Source organism: Channa argus, chromosome 3, assembly GCF_033026475.1.
Source record: "Channa argus isolate prfri chromosome 3, Channa argus male v1.0, whole genome shotgun sequence".
NCBI classification, from domain to species: Eukaryota; Metazoa; Chordata; class Actinopteri; order Anabantiformes; family Channidae; genus Channa; species Channa argus.
The window spans coordinates 10,236,716-10,252,964 of NC_090199.1; the positions used below are offsets into that span (position 1 = coordinate 10,236,716).

The 16,249-nt window shown below is 37.2% G+C and overlaps 1 protein-coding gene across 9 annotated transcripts in view; it reads left to right on the plus strand.

Moving 5' to 3' along the window:
* The window catches only part of lrba (LPS-responsive vesicle trafficking, beach and anchor containing), a 168,358-nt gene that overhangs the window by 1,365 nt on the left and 150,744 nt on the right, over positions 1–16,249 (plus strand). The window lies entirely within an intron of this gene.

Here is a 16,249-nt window from a genome sequence, read left to right on the forward strand (position 1 = left end):
ACGCCCAATGTCAGAATCACCATGACAGAGAAGCTGTTGCAGCAAATGAAATGGTGCTCTTTGTGACACATCCAGGTCAATCTGTGTGTGTGTGTGTGTGTGTGTGTGTGTGTGTGTGTGTGTGTGTGTGTGTGTGTGTGTGTGTGTGTGTGTGTGTGTGTGTGTGTGTGTGTGTGTGTGTCAGCCAAATCTGTCTGCTACCTGTTGGCTATTCTAAAGTACCTATCCAGCTTTGGTGTCTGCAGCACTGACAGCCCTTTGGCTGCCAGACTTGTGAAATGATTTTGCAGCACCTATGCGAACGAATGAAACCACCAATAACAAGTTTGCAGTGAAGGAGAAAGCATGCTCAGCTAGACTTTAGGTGATTTATATAGAAAAGAGGGAGGAATGGTTAAGGTGGAACCTGCAAAACCACTTTGTCACTGTGGCAACACAGTGGAGTCATTTTTGAAAGGGAGGCTCATGTCTGCAGCCATGAAGGTACCTCCAACACCAACCCCCACAGTGTAGGCTAGTGAGTGGAGGCTCTTCAGTGTCATGAAGCTGCAGCACCACTGAGCACAAATTATGTCCATCATCCAACCAGGGAGCCAACATGTGTGCATAAAAAAGTGAGAAGGTTTTTTTTTTTTAAGTCTTAATTATTTGGTGTATTAAATGTTAAAACATGTAAAAAAAAAAACAAAAAACAAACATTTACATTTTACAGAGAAGCATCCTCATACACAAGAGGCTAGAACCTGAAAATGTTGATCATCAGAAAATATAAGTGAAAAATCGAGCAGAGAGATTAATTTTAAAGCACTCTAGTGAACAGTGATTATTAGATAGGAAGAATTTAAGCTCCAAGGCCAGAGTACATACTTTCTGAGTGATTTGAGTTTGTTGAAGTGATATTTGTTGTTCATTTGTCTTTACTATAATTGTATACTTTACTACTATAATAAGGTCTTGTCAAAATACTATAATTGTATTTTGACAAGCAAGCAGGAATGAACTGATCATTTTTGTGTACTTGGCTGCAGAGTAGTCATTAGTAATGAGAGACAGGCAAACATGCAACTGCCAATAGTTTTGTATTGTTTTCATCTGCAGAGCCCCACTAGTGAAAGCTTCAAATTAGTACACATCTTATTCTTTTTTCTTTAGTCTGGCAAAAAGTGTTTATTTATTTTTTTTAAACAAATATCATACATGAATACAAATATCAGAATGGAGCTCTGCATGTGTCTTGAGATGTGGGTGTTTAGCTCGTTCACCATCATTTGAGCCTTTGACAACTTGGCTTACACATTCTCTCATGCCCATCACATCCTCTACTCAAGCTTCACTTGGGTGTCAATCTGAGTTACTATACACTGGGATGTAGTCTACTCTTTGGTAGTATTCCATTTGCAGCCTCCTTACTGTGAGAGACTTACTAAAAATGAATAGTGTTAAATATAATAGTGGATGTGAAAGCTTGTGGCACATGGGTTGGCATTAAACTGGCATTGACTTGTTGAAAAGAAGAATAGTCATTTCATTATGTGGGTTGTGGTTTTGCCTAAAGTCAGGAAGTCATTAAAGAGGGAAGAGTAGTGTATCCAGTGTTTAGTCAAAGGAATTATTCTCCACACTGCAAGGGGGTTTTACACTTTATCTCTGTTGTTACATCTGGTCCACGCTAGCTGGTTACTGGAGTATATCTGAGAAAGATAAAAGTGAAAGTAAAGTTAAGAAAACCTAAGAAAGTGGGGACCCTCCTTAGCAACAACTCATTTGCATTATGTTTTTGATGTAAAAATGTCTTAGTGGCAGGCTGTACACGACCTCACTACATTGCAGTCTTCTTGCATTCTGGTTCTGGTCTTCCATACCTGTCATGGCCCGATGAAGAACGCCTTGGTTTACAGTCTCGGTTTGTCTAAAACAGAGAGAATTCACTGGATCATACAGAATTTCACATTATATTCTTTACATTTTGATATTTTATTTTTTAGGCATCATACCCAACCACATGCAGGAGTCAGACTTCTTACTTCCAAACCACATTTACGCACAACCTCATTCAGTAAATTTGCTATGTTTGCTGTAGTGGAGGCAGTGTGAGAAAATGTAGGTTTCTCCGCCCACCTTCAACCTGAATCGAAGTTTAATCAGCCAGAGGAACTGAAAACACCTGGATGGTTTTGCCTGTTTGCAGTATTTAAAACATTTTTTTTAGATGTTGGTAAAAAAAACTCTGACTTATTTAGTTTTTTTTTAATTAACTAATCTATCTACTTTTTCAAAATCGCAGTAAGCAAGAAACAACTCCCAACTCAGTTTATTCTGCCATATGCTTCTTGCTCCACACAGAGGAACTGATGAACAAATCTAGCTAACCAGAGAAGCCACCAGAGCTCTATTCCTGGCCACATGTCAAATATTAAGTCCAATGGTCACTGGTGATTTAATCCTGTGTGTTGTACAAACTCATGAGAAATATCGCGAGTCTGAGTGTCTTGAGCTTTGTAAATGTTTCACTTTCTTCACCAGTTGCACATTTACTTCTTTTAAGGCAAGTGACATACAGTCACAGTCTGTGGGGCTGCCCACAGTTTTACAGGAAGCCACATTGTTTATTTTTTTTAGTGTGGCTACCTAACAGAAAAATCTGAAAGCTGCAAAGAACTGCAGAGTGGGGTGCTGATATTCATTGGGGTTGGCTGCAACACTGCAACGACACGTTTGACTGATGCATACAACTGCTTTGTCACTTTCGGTCAACAGAAAAGCGAGGTTAGCTGGTGAGCAGATAGCAAAGGGATAGCAAGCATTGGTAGCATTGAAAGTACCTGTTTGTGCAGTGACGATCTGCAAATTTAACACACAATAAAACCTTATGACGTGTCTTTGCATAAGAATCTGTGCTTTCAGGAATGTGAACACTGGTCTCATCCAGCCTCCTCTGTTGGGTGACACAGTAGATGGGTGATTCTGTGGTCTGGAATGTAACTCTGGCTTTATGTGAATCCAAGGTCATGGGACTGGTTGCTGGCTTTGTGGACAGCAGTGGAAACCAGAAGTGACTGAACACATGCTTGTGTTGACATCATTGTTTGTTTCCCTTACAACCTTGATGCATTATATTGAGTTAATGGTTTGTTTTAAATATATACTACCCAGAGAACCAAAATGAGATGTGTAAGAAAGGCCATCGTCAAGTGATGTGTTTATAACTTCTTTACACAGTACTTTAGATTTTTTTTTATTATGGAGACTAAGATTACAGATAGCAAACAATGTCCCAGTGACACATGAACTACAGTTTGTTTTATTACAGGTTTATTTGTAGTGAATGTAAGTAATTCATAATAAACTTAAAATTATTTAGCTGTTTCATATCATCAAATGCAATTTTGCGGCAATATCCCTTCATATAAGCACAATGATTGTGCTTAAATAGTCAGCCTAAATACAATTATTAAATATATATTATACAGTTTTTTTAAATATATACTGTTAAATCTCTGTAAGGAGCATCTGTATTTGTTCTACATTTTAGGCATTCGCTTTTTTCTTTTTCAAAGTAGCTTTTATTCTGTTTGTTCAGTATTATTGTTATTAGTATCTGTTTGTTGTATTGTTGCTCTAGTTATCATTTGTTGTACTGAGGATACTTTTTTAAGATGCCCTATTTTTAATGAAACACAGGGAAGATGCGGTTTAATAATTAATTTCATTAACTAATCCTGTTAGTACCTGTCCTACTCCCTGTTTGCATGGAAAATCACATAGCTGTGCTCTGGAATTTGTAATTTATAAGGTTTTAAAATTCTGATAATTGAATATTATAGTAGAATTACTTTAATATTAGCTGATAAGTGTAATTTTTGTCTTTATCAGCTGTATATTGTGAGAAAGCCATAGTGAGTTTGCCTTTTTGAAAAACTTCATTCATATTTTGCACTTACACTACCCGGATTTCTCTATGGCAAGAAAGCAGCAAAGTGTGGGATTTCTGAATGAGTTCAATCTTACAAACAAAACACACAATTCAAATCAATAAGCACTCAATAAGTCCCCCGAGGGTCAAGATGGCAGCCTCTCATAATTTTCCTTAACCAGCTGATGTACATATGATGTTAGTCAGGAATGTAACAAACACACCAACTCTCCCTCCAGTTGACCACAATCTAACACAAATGCCAGGAGGGTGAGCGTGATCCTCGTCCTCTCTCCAGACGTGCGTCGCCCTCTCAGGCAGTAACAAAGAGTCCTGTAATCTGACACATGAATGAAACCCTATCTGTTCGTCTCTGTTATCCATCAGCCCAATTCCACTGTCACACATTTTTGCTCTTTCTCCACTAAGCTGAAATCACTTGCAGGCAAGTGCAGGCGGTTTATTCTAGTAGGCTATGTATGACTGGACTCTGTTTATGGTGCTCTGCTTTATTCTCAGCATTACCCTTTATGCTCCATAAGTGACCTCTTTATTTCCCCAAACAAAACAGGGCTTTTTTGACCACCATTTTGGCTGTAATATCTTTTTTACAGTTAGTGTAGTGAACTGCAGTTGTAACTGGTTTTAAAGGCCACAGCTGAGATGTCTATTTTCTGCTTACTTTCATTATTTTGCCCCTGAGCTGATCAGATAATGCACCCACCACGCCTCATCACTTGGTGTGTACTGACAGGTAAACAGCCTCAGGATTCAACAATGTTAGAGAGACTATGATGTTTTGCACAATACAAATTTAGAGACGAGGGGACAAAGCTTGAGATACTGTCCTCTGAAGTTCCACAGCAGTCTGATTGACATTGTCTCTGGAATGGTATTTCTTTCCAGTTTAATAGAACCTTAATATGACCAAAGCCTGTATCACTTTTTTGTATAACACATGTTTCATGTGGACATTTATTGCTTGACCAACCCTTTGTTTCTTTCTAATCCAAAAAAAAAAAAAAAAAAAAAAAAAAAAAAAAAATATATATATATATATATATATATATATATATATATATATATATATATATATATATATATATATATATATATATATATATATATATATATATATATAGTCAGAGCAGTTATTGTAGGCCTATGGTTGTTCTATACCACCTGTCGCAGCACAGAATATTTGGTTCATGTGTTTTTTTTTTCATTGCATAGTTAATATATGTTTTAGCTCAGTGAACATGATTCTTGTTATTTATTTGGTAGAGTTCTGTGTCATTTTTGTTAACTAGTTTGTAGGTACATTTAATGCCCCCTTCCACTGGGTCAGTACTTCAACCCTCAGAAAGGTCTTTGGATTGGTGGGGGTTGAGGTCAAGACTTTCTGAATGTCCTGAAACTATTAAGGCAGGGCCTGCAGCCCTGAATGAATTTGATGGCAACCTTTGTTCCGTTTTAGAAATGCACCTTTACTAAACTTCTTTGAAAGTAGTTCTTTTTAAGCTGCCAGAATCCTATTCATTCTCAAAAGATAAACCTCTTGAGAAATCGATAACTAAGTGTTAATGTTTGTGTTTTATGTCTGCCTTGGTATCGTCCTGCATTAGTTTTCAAACACAGCCATCTTTCTTTGTGTGATTTTCCTCCACTAAGACCATAAACAGTTATCTGTTTAAAGCATTAAAATTCAACATGGTTCAACATGAGTTATTAGTGAAATATTAACCAGTTACAAATCGTTTCTTTGAATCTGCAGTAGCAACAGTGCTCCTGTCGGTTTTTAGGAAACAGGGTCATAATGTGGTCCACTTCCTGGCCTATATCTGTCTTCTCATTGTTTCTCCTGTAAACTCTGCCAGCTCACTCTCAAAGATGCTGTGGTTATGTTGGTGATACAGGTGAAACAGGAACTGCTAAGGGAGACTTTTATCACACCCTGAGCCAACTAGAAGAATCTGAACTTAATTTTTTGTATACTGTGCCACTCAAATTAGTGCTATAGGGTCCGTTGACCAAAATAAACACATCTTTTGCTAATTTGACACTAGGTCAAATAAAACAGAAACTATCTACTTTGTTAAATATCACTCAACATAGAATTTGATTGAACCCACCTTGTGGAGGTGTGTTGTTCCTATAGCATTTTGGCAAAAGTTCAAATTCAGAATGATTGACATGGCTTTTTAATATATTTTAATTTACATGGTAGATGGTATGAATGAACTTGACAGTTTAGAGTCATTAGAAAGACGGCCTCAGCAAAAAAGGGGCTTTGGGGCTGCACTGAGCACATTTTACATATTGGCAGCACAAGAAGAAAGCAAGAGCTACAGTTGTTGTGCTTTCTGTCAGTCGACTAAGTGAAGAAACGTATAATCCTTTCTCACAGTGCTGCTGTTGTTAATTTTACATTTTGACTTTTCACAATAAAGCTAATTTCCCACCAGTGAAGATTTTGGGGGGGGGAGAAAAAGAAAAATTAGTTTTATGTCCAGAGACTGTTTGCCGTTTTTAATTTATGGTACAGTTTGCCTAGTTTCAGATTTTCATACCTGCCCCCTACACACAAATAACCCTATCTTCACCCAACCATCCATTTTCTACCTCGTTAATCTTGTCAGCATAGCATTGGTAAAAGGGAAATCAAAATTACCTTTGCTGACTCCAAGACATAGTATTTTGTGTCATTTAAAATGTACAGTAACTACAAATTCTTTGGGGTGTGAAAGTTTGTTTTTACTATGCTCCATTAATAGATTCAGTCAATACTATCAGGTGATGCTGTCACGAATGAGGTGACATGTTTTATGTTTTTTCACGCATGGACCTGGCCTCATTTTAATAGAACCAATAAAACAGCAGAATAAGTTTGTAAGTTGACCTTGAGTGAATATGCCAGTCAAATCCCACCAGAGTTTTCATCTAGTCTGCTTCAGGTATAATTTACATTCTTATTCTCATTTCACAGTGCATTCAACTTTCTGAAGATGAAAGCTTTGTATTATTAAACACTAACCTGACCGACATGTTTTTGGTAATCGTAAAAGTTTTTTCCATAGTATGTCCCGAATGGCAAGTTATGCTGAATGTTTGGTACAAACACGGTTTCCATTATACTGTTTTAAATTCACCCATGACCCTTTCTATTGGTATCAGTGCCATTGTTGAAGTAAAGTGGATGTATATTTACCTGCTATAATTCATTGAAAATGCTGGAAACTGACCTCACACACTATAACTGCTGCCATCTTATTGTGCTGGCTTGGCATATTGGAACAGTACTGCAGAGCGTTTGGCTAAACAGGAAGTAATATTAACCTCCTAGCCTGCTATCCTCTCTTTGCAGTGGGGGATGTAATGATATGCTAATGCACTTGTCTGCTAGCCAAGTTTGAGTGTTAGTGTAGTACTAAAAAAGGGGTGAATTATAAAAGGTAACACAAACTGCAGCTTTTTTGTAAGAGAAATATATGTTGAAGCCTAAGGCTCTAACCTTATTCCCTGCAGCTAAGATTTATCAAGAGGAAAAAACTGAATGTTAGCTGTAAGGTTTCTAATAGATTTAATACAATGTGCCTAAATCCCAACCCGTTTTTATTGTCGTATTTTGTAGCACTACCTTTTGCTTTTGTCCTGTCCTTAGGCAAGTTCATTTTGAGAGTACAAATAATTAAGACGCAATTAGCTATTACATAAAGATCTTATTTAAATGGAAAGCACATTGTATTGGCATAATCACTTTGATATTCAGTCTATGTTGAATAAATAGGTTATATCTTCTCCCAGTGCAGAGCTAAATGCCAGACCTTTCTTGACTACTTCACCCTTTGCAGCAGTGAATTAAGTTTTTATGTGGGCTGAGCAAATCTTTACAAGCCCTTAATAGCATATGTGTGAGTTGACTGTGTTATACTGTACTGTACATACCCATATGCATGCTTACACAAGACACTGATTACCAGTGAAAGATTAGACATAAATAGGTGATTTATTTAATTATTTATTTATTTTTAGTTTTTTTGTTTATGCCATCATTTCCCTATTTTCTTATTTCTATCATGTCCAGTAGGTTTCACAGATGCAGAGCAGATGGGTTCATGGCCCACTAAGTTCTAGACACTCTGCCATGCAGTTCCTCACTTGGCTAGGTGGTGATGATATCCAACTAAGCTCAAATTAATTACTGCTTGTGTAATCACACGTTTGCTAAATTGTTAACACACTTGCTCATAAGCAAATGTTTGAATAACCTGGCCTGAAGTTTAATCCTCTATGTAAGTCATGATGCAGACTGCATGATTGTACTTCATCTACTTTTTTTACTGTGCATATTATTGATACAGTAATTGAGTAATATATCTGATAGACTGAAACTGGATATGATTAAGGTGAAGCTCCCATTGGCAGAGAATGTGCTGGCTTATTAGTGCCTGCATGTATGTTGGCTTTATTCACAAACCTACAGTGGATTTAGTTGAGATCAAACTAAACAATCCAAACTCTGGAGTGTGGAAAATGTGTAGGTGTGACTGCGCAAGTTTGTTTCAATCTGAACAGCATGGACATATGAGGGCCTATTGATCAATGACTAACATTAAGTGTTGGGATATGCTGTTCCCCAAATCTGCCCCTCACACAACCTGAAGTCCAGTATCTGTACTGAAATCTGTGTTTGCCTTCCAGTCTTCAGAGCTGAGAGAACTAGCCCTTGGCTGAACTTGACAGCAGACCCATAAATGTTCCTCCACTACTAACCTGCTTTTACAAACTGCATCAGCAACTCATCTGTGGCCATAATCTGGCATGTCGTGTGAAGGGAATATAGGCCTATATAACACATATGAGATGCAGCCTAAAAATAAAAGCTACACAATCAGACCAGATGTGTGTTTGGAATAATATATGATCCAACTATCCTTTCCTTCATTGTCTTACATGGTCAGTCAGCGCTACCTTGCAAACCCGCGCTTTGTTTTACTTGGCTGCTAACTGAAACAAGAGTATTTCTATAAAGATTTTTCACCATTTTTCTCAACCAAACCTTTATTACAAATTTGCTCCTTGCATCAATTCCACTACCTGCTAAGCTGCAAATTCTTAGTGGTTCACAAACCACAGCAGGAAACTCTCCACTTCCTGAGAGCTGTATTATTGCTGTAATGACAGCCACTAAACAGTCATGGATTTCAATGTAGTGCATTAAAACTGTAAATAAACCCTAAATCTTTGCACATTTTTCTGATTTAATTTAATTAAAAGTTCACGATTGAGCAGAACAATGATACTGTAACACTGAGCATGATATTGTGCTTCTACTTTATAGATGCTTACAATGAAGCCTAAGTCTTTTATTCATTTCTGAAATGGTGTGCTTTCCAAGATATTGACTTATGTTGGGGCAGAGTTTGAAAGCAGGTAAACAATTATACCAGCTTGAGCACAGAATTTACTTATTATCCTCCCATCTGAATATTTAACAGGATTGATTGAGGTGTTTAGAAAATACATAGGTTTTTGTTAAAATGGAAACGTTAATGAAAAAACTTGAAGCCTAAACCTCAGCTTGTGCTTGTTAGTGTAGTGTATTTGGCAGTTGCCTCTCTAATAATATTTCCTTTCCCCTTGCTCCTAATATTCAGAAAAAAGTATAGACATAGAATAAAGAGGCAGAGTGGCCCCACACAAAACTGCTGTTTTACTCAGTCATCAGCACAAACGCTCAATATTACACCTTTGTTTCACAAATGTACTTGCGGCATTATTATTTAATTACTCATATTTTATATACAAATATAACTAATGTAATTAAGTTTGGAATGTTAAAATAGGATCAATTTGAAAAACAATTTCATAGTTTAATTACATTTTCTTGCAGTATCAGGCATGGCTTCAAGATACGAAAGAGAAAGTCATGAAAGGTGTCAGACTATGCATAGTATAAAATAATGAACTTGTTTGCATATGAGATTTAATTTAGGGTCATGCAGTTCACACCCAGATAGCCTATCTGATCATCTCATGCCAAAACCACAAAGTGGGCATTTTTATATTTCCTTGAAAAGCAGGAGATCACTTTTCACTTCCTCTTCATTAATGTACTAGGAAGAACAGTAAATCTAATTCATGATTTTATGTTGTAAACCAAATTAGTTTTTTGTTTTAACAAATTTTTGATGCTGTATCAGGTACTGACATGTTCCGGTATATCAAGAATGCTAAGTATTATCCAGTAAATTAAACAACAACTGAAGATAATCACATTTGGTCTTACTTGACCCTTGCATACTATTGCTAACCTCTGCGGGGTAACCATTTGATGGTGTCCAATAAACAACAGGGTGTTGGTGTTTATGTGTGTCTTCCTATACTTTATTTGATGGAATTGGCGCAATTGGGAAATTTTACAGCCTTTATCAGTTTACAAGTTGAATGAATACTGTTAAAATGGAGCTTGGCAGTGAGGCAGATGTGAAAGCAGTGTTTTTAAAAACTGTCTGGAAAGTATATGCATGAAATTTTACACATGCGGCGTACCTGGACTTGCTCACTGGTAATGGCTCCTCATATTGTAGAAAGCAAGTAGAGCTTAAGCTTATCTGCAGTGTCAGTTACCAGTAGGAAGGCAGCTACTGCTCTATGTAGATGCTGTCTCTGATTAAAACCACAAACTTCCTCAGAGAAGTTTCGTCAGGGCCATTGGTGTTTACCTGGGTGTTTTAATCTTGACAAATTATCAACCTCAAAAAAAATCACAAAAGTTTTGATTGAAATAACAACCACAGATCCGAAAAAGTTTGCATAGTAAAAACTAACAGTGGTGTGTTTATGTATAAAATATGTAACCGAAAGGACAACTCATCAGCAGATATTTGTGTTAAAAATTTTGATTTGCTGCCAATTACTGTAGATGCACCTACTGTAGAAAGGACAGTGCGTCTTATAGATAATATGATAAAACTGAAAAGGTGCTTCTGTCTTGATACTCCGCTATAACGGCCTTTTGGCAGGTTCTCAAATCTGCAGACGATTTTAGATTTTGATAATCAACATGGCTGTAAAGACATCAGGCTGTGCCATCACACAGGACCATCAGATCAGTGGACAAATACCACTAAAATTAAATGTTAAAAGGTTGAGAATGGACTTGCTGGTACATCGCTAAAGTCATCATTTTTGGCAATTTACATCACAGATACTTCATTAAATTATGGGCCATTCATCCAGTTCATTTAGGCATTTCACAGGGAGCTGTCTGCATAGATTGAACATCCTAAAACTTATAGACATCTTTTGCATGTGTTATACCTAGGGATCATATATACTGTACTTTACTGCTACTAGTAAAAATGATGTACACATACAGTACATACATACTAAACAGTGCTATATATAGCAGTAGTGCACAATATTGGATTCTGCATACAATGGATCTTTCAGATGCAGTAACATATGCTTGAATTACTTAAGTAGATTTGGGTTTAACTGCACATGTATTATTTTGGTCAAAGTAGTGGCTTTTTTGGGGGGGTGGACATTCCAAATCACACTGTGTTGCCCAAATTGTAGTACTGAGTGTCTTAATACTGGCCCCTTGGACTCAGCATGCTTCAAGAAAAGTCTTTGTTGACCAGAACTTAGACAGAGGAAGCTGCAGTGACACAGTTAAGTACAAAACACAGGAAGCAGGTTAAAGTGAAACAACTGTGTTGGGATATGGTGCAGGCAGTTTCCTTATTCCCCTTCTGGATTTTCCCACCAAAAAAATCATCCAGCTGAGGTTTTAAGTTTTAAATTGTGATCAATTTGTTGAATAGATGATGTCCTAAAAAATGTACTGATGGTAAGTACATGACATTTGCTCTGTAAAACAGACATCTTGTCACTGAAAGTTCTATTCATATATTTATGTTATTTTAGAAGATATGCTTAAGGGATGTCTGCTACTAAGAAATCTTAACATCTCTTTCAAAGCAGATTAAATTATGCATATATATATTCCATGCCAAACCGCGAATAACTATATAAAACAGAAGTAATCAGTTGGTAAAACAGTCGTCCACGGACCACAGGGTCAGTGATTCAATCCCCGGGCCTGCCTGTATGTCAACGTGTCTCTGGGCAAGACGCTGAGCCCCCAACAGCCCTTTTCCATCCCCAGCTGTGCAGTGCAGGTCCAAGCCCGTTAGAAATTGGGGAGGGTTGCGTCACGAAAAGCATTCGTCGTAAAAACTGTGCAAAATCAACATTTGGACAAGTGTCTGCTGTGTCGACCCTGAAGTCAGGGGATAAGCCGAAAGGACAGAAGAGATAAAAAAAACAAAAACAAAAAACAAAAATTCATTACTGCTTTATTGCCCTTAGTTTGCAGTAGGTACAGTAAGAACTTACATGATGTGCATACACCTTAATGAAAAGGGCAGGAAGACACATCAGTTTACTGTTAAAACCCTTCTGAGCCAACACACCATTAAACTTTTGTTATACGACCTTTTAGCAAAGATTTGTTTTCAGTCACACACACATTAAAAAACTGAAGATCAGACTTTGATAGTGAACATGCAGATTTCTCTTCTTTATATAAGGCAGGGCTTCCCAGATATTTGCACCTGATTCTCCTGTTACCTGACTGTAATTTCTCCTTGTAGTGAGTTGTTAATCCTCAAGGTTCACATACATTTTCCATACAAAAATTTTAAGAATTGATCATTTACCTTAGAAAATGAATTCATCAAAACTTAGTGGATTTCAGGACTTCCATTAAAATCAGATCATGTTTTAGGTCATGTTTATGTAGAAATGGATAATTCTTAAGGATTCCCAAGGTTTGTGAATGCATCACTTGTCATCTACTAGCTCATAGAAGTAAAATATCTGAACATATGGTCCAGTGCTACATCTTTTATTCAAAAGGTCAATTTATGAGGTGGGAAATGCAGTTAACGTTTTTGCTAAGCATTGAGTGTACATGAATTTCAGGGTGGCTCCTCCATGTAAAAATTTTCTTTCACTCCTCAAGTCAAGGCAGGCTGGAATTCCTTACTAATGTTTATCTCTTTCCTTCTTCACCTCCCTGATCCAGCTGCTATTTTTATCATGTTGCACTAGTGAGAAGCCTACCACTATGCTAACTACCATCACAAGCATTGTTGTGCCAACCAGTGAAATTCTTTGTTTACCTCAGGATCTCATCACATTTTTTCATGTCTGGTCTCTGTCAGTAGCCTCACAGAAGCAGATGAAATATATTCTTCAGCATGAAATTTCTAAATACTGGAGAACCAATTCCAGACAGAAACCCCATGCAGATTTTCCAATGCAGTTAATAATTCAATGAAATTCAGTTTAAACTTTGCACATCTCATACCAAAAGCGGGCAGCTTTGGTCTACTAAAGTGACCTAAAGATTGCCCTAAAGTTTTGACTCTGATGTCTAATGAGGACCATTTCCTGACAAGCCTTTTCCTTCTGTGGACAATAGCTCCCACCCTGCAACGTAGACCAGTCGGCTAAGTAGACAGTGCTAGTGTTAAAGACATCTGTTATACACATCCTTATGTAATGCTGTCTTACGGTGTGTTTAACTAATATTACAGAACGGGTTAAAGCAGGTTCTAATGTTGGTTTAGTGCATCGCCCAAGTGCATGTCCTTTTGTTTTTGCATGTTTGTTGAACCAAATGTGAACCATCTGTGATTAGCCAGTTAAATTGAAGAATAGGGCAGCATGGGTATAAAGAAATTGATGACATCATAATCTTTGATGTAATGTAAATTCTCTCATTTATTTGGACAAAAAATTTACTTCAGGTCTTAACTATAAAGTTGCTTTCAATGTTCTTGTCTTATCACTTTGTTTCTCCAATGACATTGTACAAAATGGGTAATTGTATGTGATTGCATGAATGAATTTTAAAAAGGCTTTTTAGGCAGTTCTGTTCAAAGTAATATATAATGTTTTTTGCATGTGTCTTCTGTTTTAGGCAAATTAATGGAACAGTAAAAGAAATTATGGCTGCTGCTGGCCAGACATTATCACAAGTAATGTAGTGTAAAAATGACTGCCAGCAATTGTTTAAAACAAAAGCATGTCAGGTTATCCTTGTGAAGTTATTCTTAGAAATAAAGCTATTAAAATATCCCTCTCCACTTACTGTACCTCTTATCTCGGTCTCTCATTGTTTGCCCTTTGTGTGAGTAAGCAGCATTGCGGCTCTGATGACAGAACACGTATTTATCAGTGTCAGATCATCAATTTAAAATGTATTAATTTAAGAATACAGTTTAAAAGCCCAATTATTGTTTAGCAATGAGAGCTGAATAATCACCACATTCTCATTAATCTCAATGTTAATGTGCCATCAAATGCATCACAAACTACTCATAAAGTGGATTTGGAATACCAGCTTGTTATATAGGAAATGAGTGAATCAGTTATAAAAGGTTCTAGTGAGCTATTATCATTGAACCAGTGATTTCCATGGCCACTGCATGCATAATTGTCCCCACTTTACCTTCTACTCATGCTTTGACAAATGTTGAGTGGCAAGCTCATCCACTAGGCAGGTTGTAGGTAGGCTGCAACTGTTTGTGACTTAAAAAAACAATACTAACATATTGTACTAACTGTGGAAATCATAATTTTATGTTTGGTTTGGTTGTGTATTCGAGGTAGCATCCAGAGGGTCCTTGTTTGTTACTGCATTGCGAATGTCATGTGATTTATATCTTTATTTTTGCCTATATAGTCTGTATATATGCTATTGCACTGTCTCAGTACAGCTTGATTAGGTTCTTCAATGTTTTACAAATACTCCCCTCCAGACATTTTAGATTTTTAGATTAAACAGTAAATAGGCTCAGTGTGCTGTAGCAAAGCTCCGTTTCATAGTTGCCTTCAGTGTTTAAATATTTCCAAATTAGTTCTACCAATTTTCACTTGTTTGCAAAAGTCTTCCCATGAAATTTTGTTTTAAATTAATACTAAAAGGGACGGGACTTCCATTTCCCTAAGTTTCCTTAGTTTGGCTTTTCTCTTCAGATTAAGTCCACTGCATACATTGCAGTCAGCAATTTCCAATTCATTACAACTTACGGTTTATCCAGCTGATCAAATGATAATGTCAACTTTCTAATGAATCTAAATGTGCAATAGTTGTGCACTCTTCAGGAGAAGTTTTATCATAGTAGGAAAAAACACGGGTAACATTGATGACATTCAGTTCAAATGTATTGAGTCATCACCAACAATAGAATCATTCTAAAACTAAAGCAGCTAAATGGATTTAAGGTGGTATTCATATTATTATTTACACCTGCTGTACAACTGACCCTATGGATGACTGCCATACCACCTGAGCTACTGCCACCTGCCGTGCTTGCATGGGTGTCCTCTGAGTACTGTTGTTTTCTTTCCACTTTCCAAAGACCTCCGCAGTTGGTTAATTGGTTACTCTAAATTGCTGAATGTTGTGAATGTGAGTGGTTGTCTGTCTGTGTCTCTATGTCTTGGCCCGGAGACGGACTGGTGACCTGTCCAGGATGTACCCCGCCTCTCACCCAATGACAGCTGGGATAGGCTCCAGCTCGCCGCAATCTGCGCTGAGAGATAATGGATGTATGTTAAAGTGGACACAAAACACTAGGCAGGCTTGAGTGCATCACTGCTTTGACATTTAGAGACTTGCCTCTTGTGAATATGCAATATAATGCATTGTCATGGGAGCAATACATAATCTTAAAGCATGCATGCATGTCCTATGGTATTAAAATCAATGTACTACAAGTTCAAAAATGTGTCTCATTTTTTGTGTTTCCCTTCGACTTCTCCATCAGAAACTCATTCCACCATATCACTGCTGGCACTACAGGGATTTGAGTAGAGCAGATTATATGGTTGACCTCCCTATGTGCTGGAGCCATTTCAGCACCTCACATCAGTATGTTGGAAATGTGAATGTTAATCAGCAGTGAAGAGCGCAGGATTATAAGATGCTGTCATATCACAAATCATGTTTTGGTTTGCTGTGATGGATGTTTCAGTTTGGGTGGAGTAGGGGGTTGTTGTGGAGGAATGAGCCAATCTGCTTTGGTTTGATTCGATAGCTTGTTTAAAAGAGATCAATTTAAGAGAGTGGCTGGAAAAAGTAGGCCAGTGGTGTGTAGTGAAAGTGTGGCTGCTCTGACAGCCTATTTGTTCAACATTTTGTTGCATTGATTTTTATTAGAATGGATTGAAGTGTGTTATTCCTTACAAACTGTCCTTTATAATCCTCTCCTATAGAAGGCATATTGAATTTAGCTTAAAGAAAATAGCATTTAT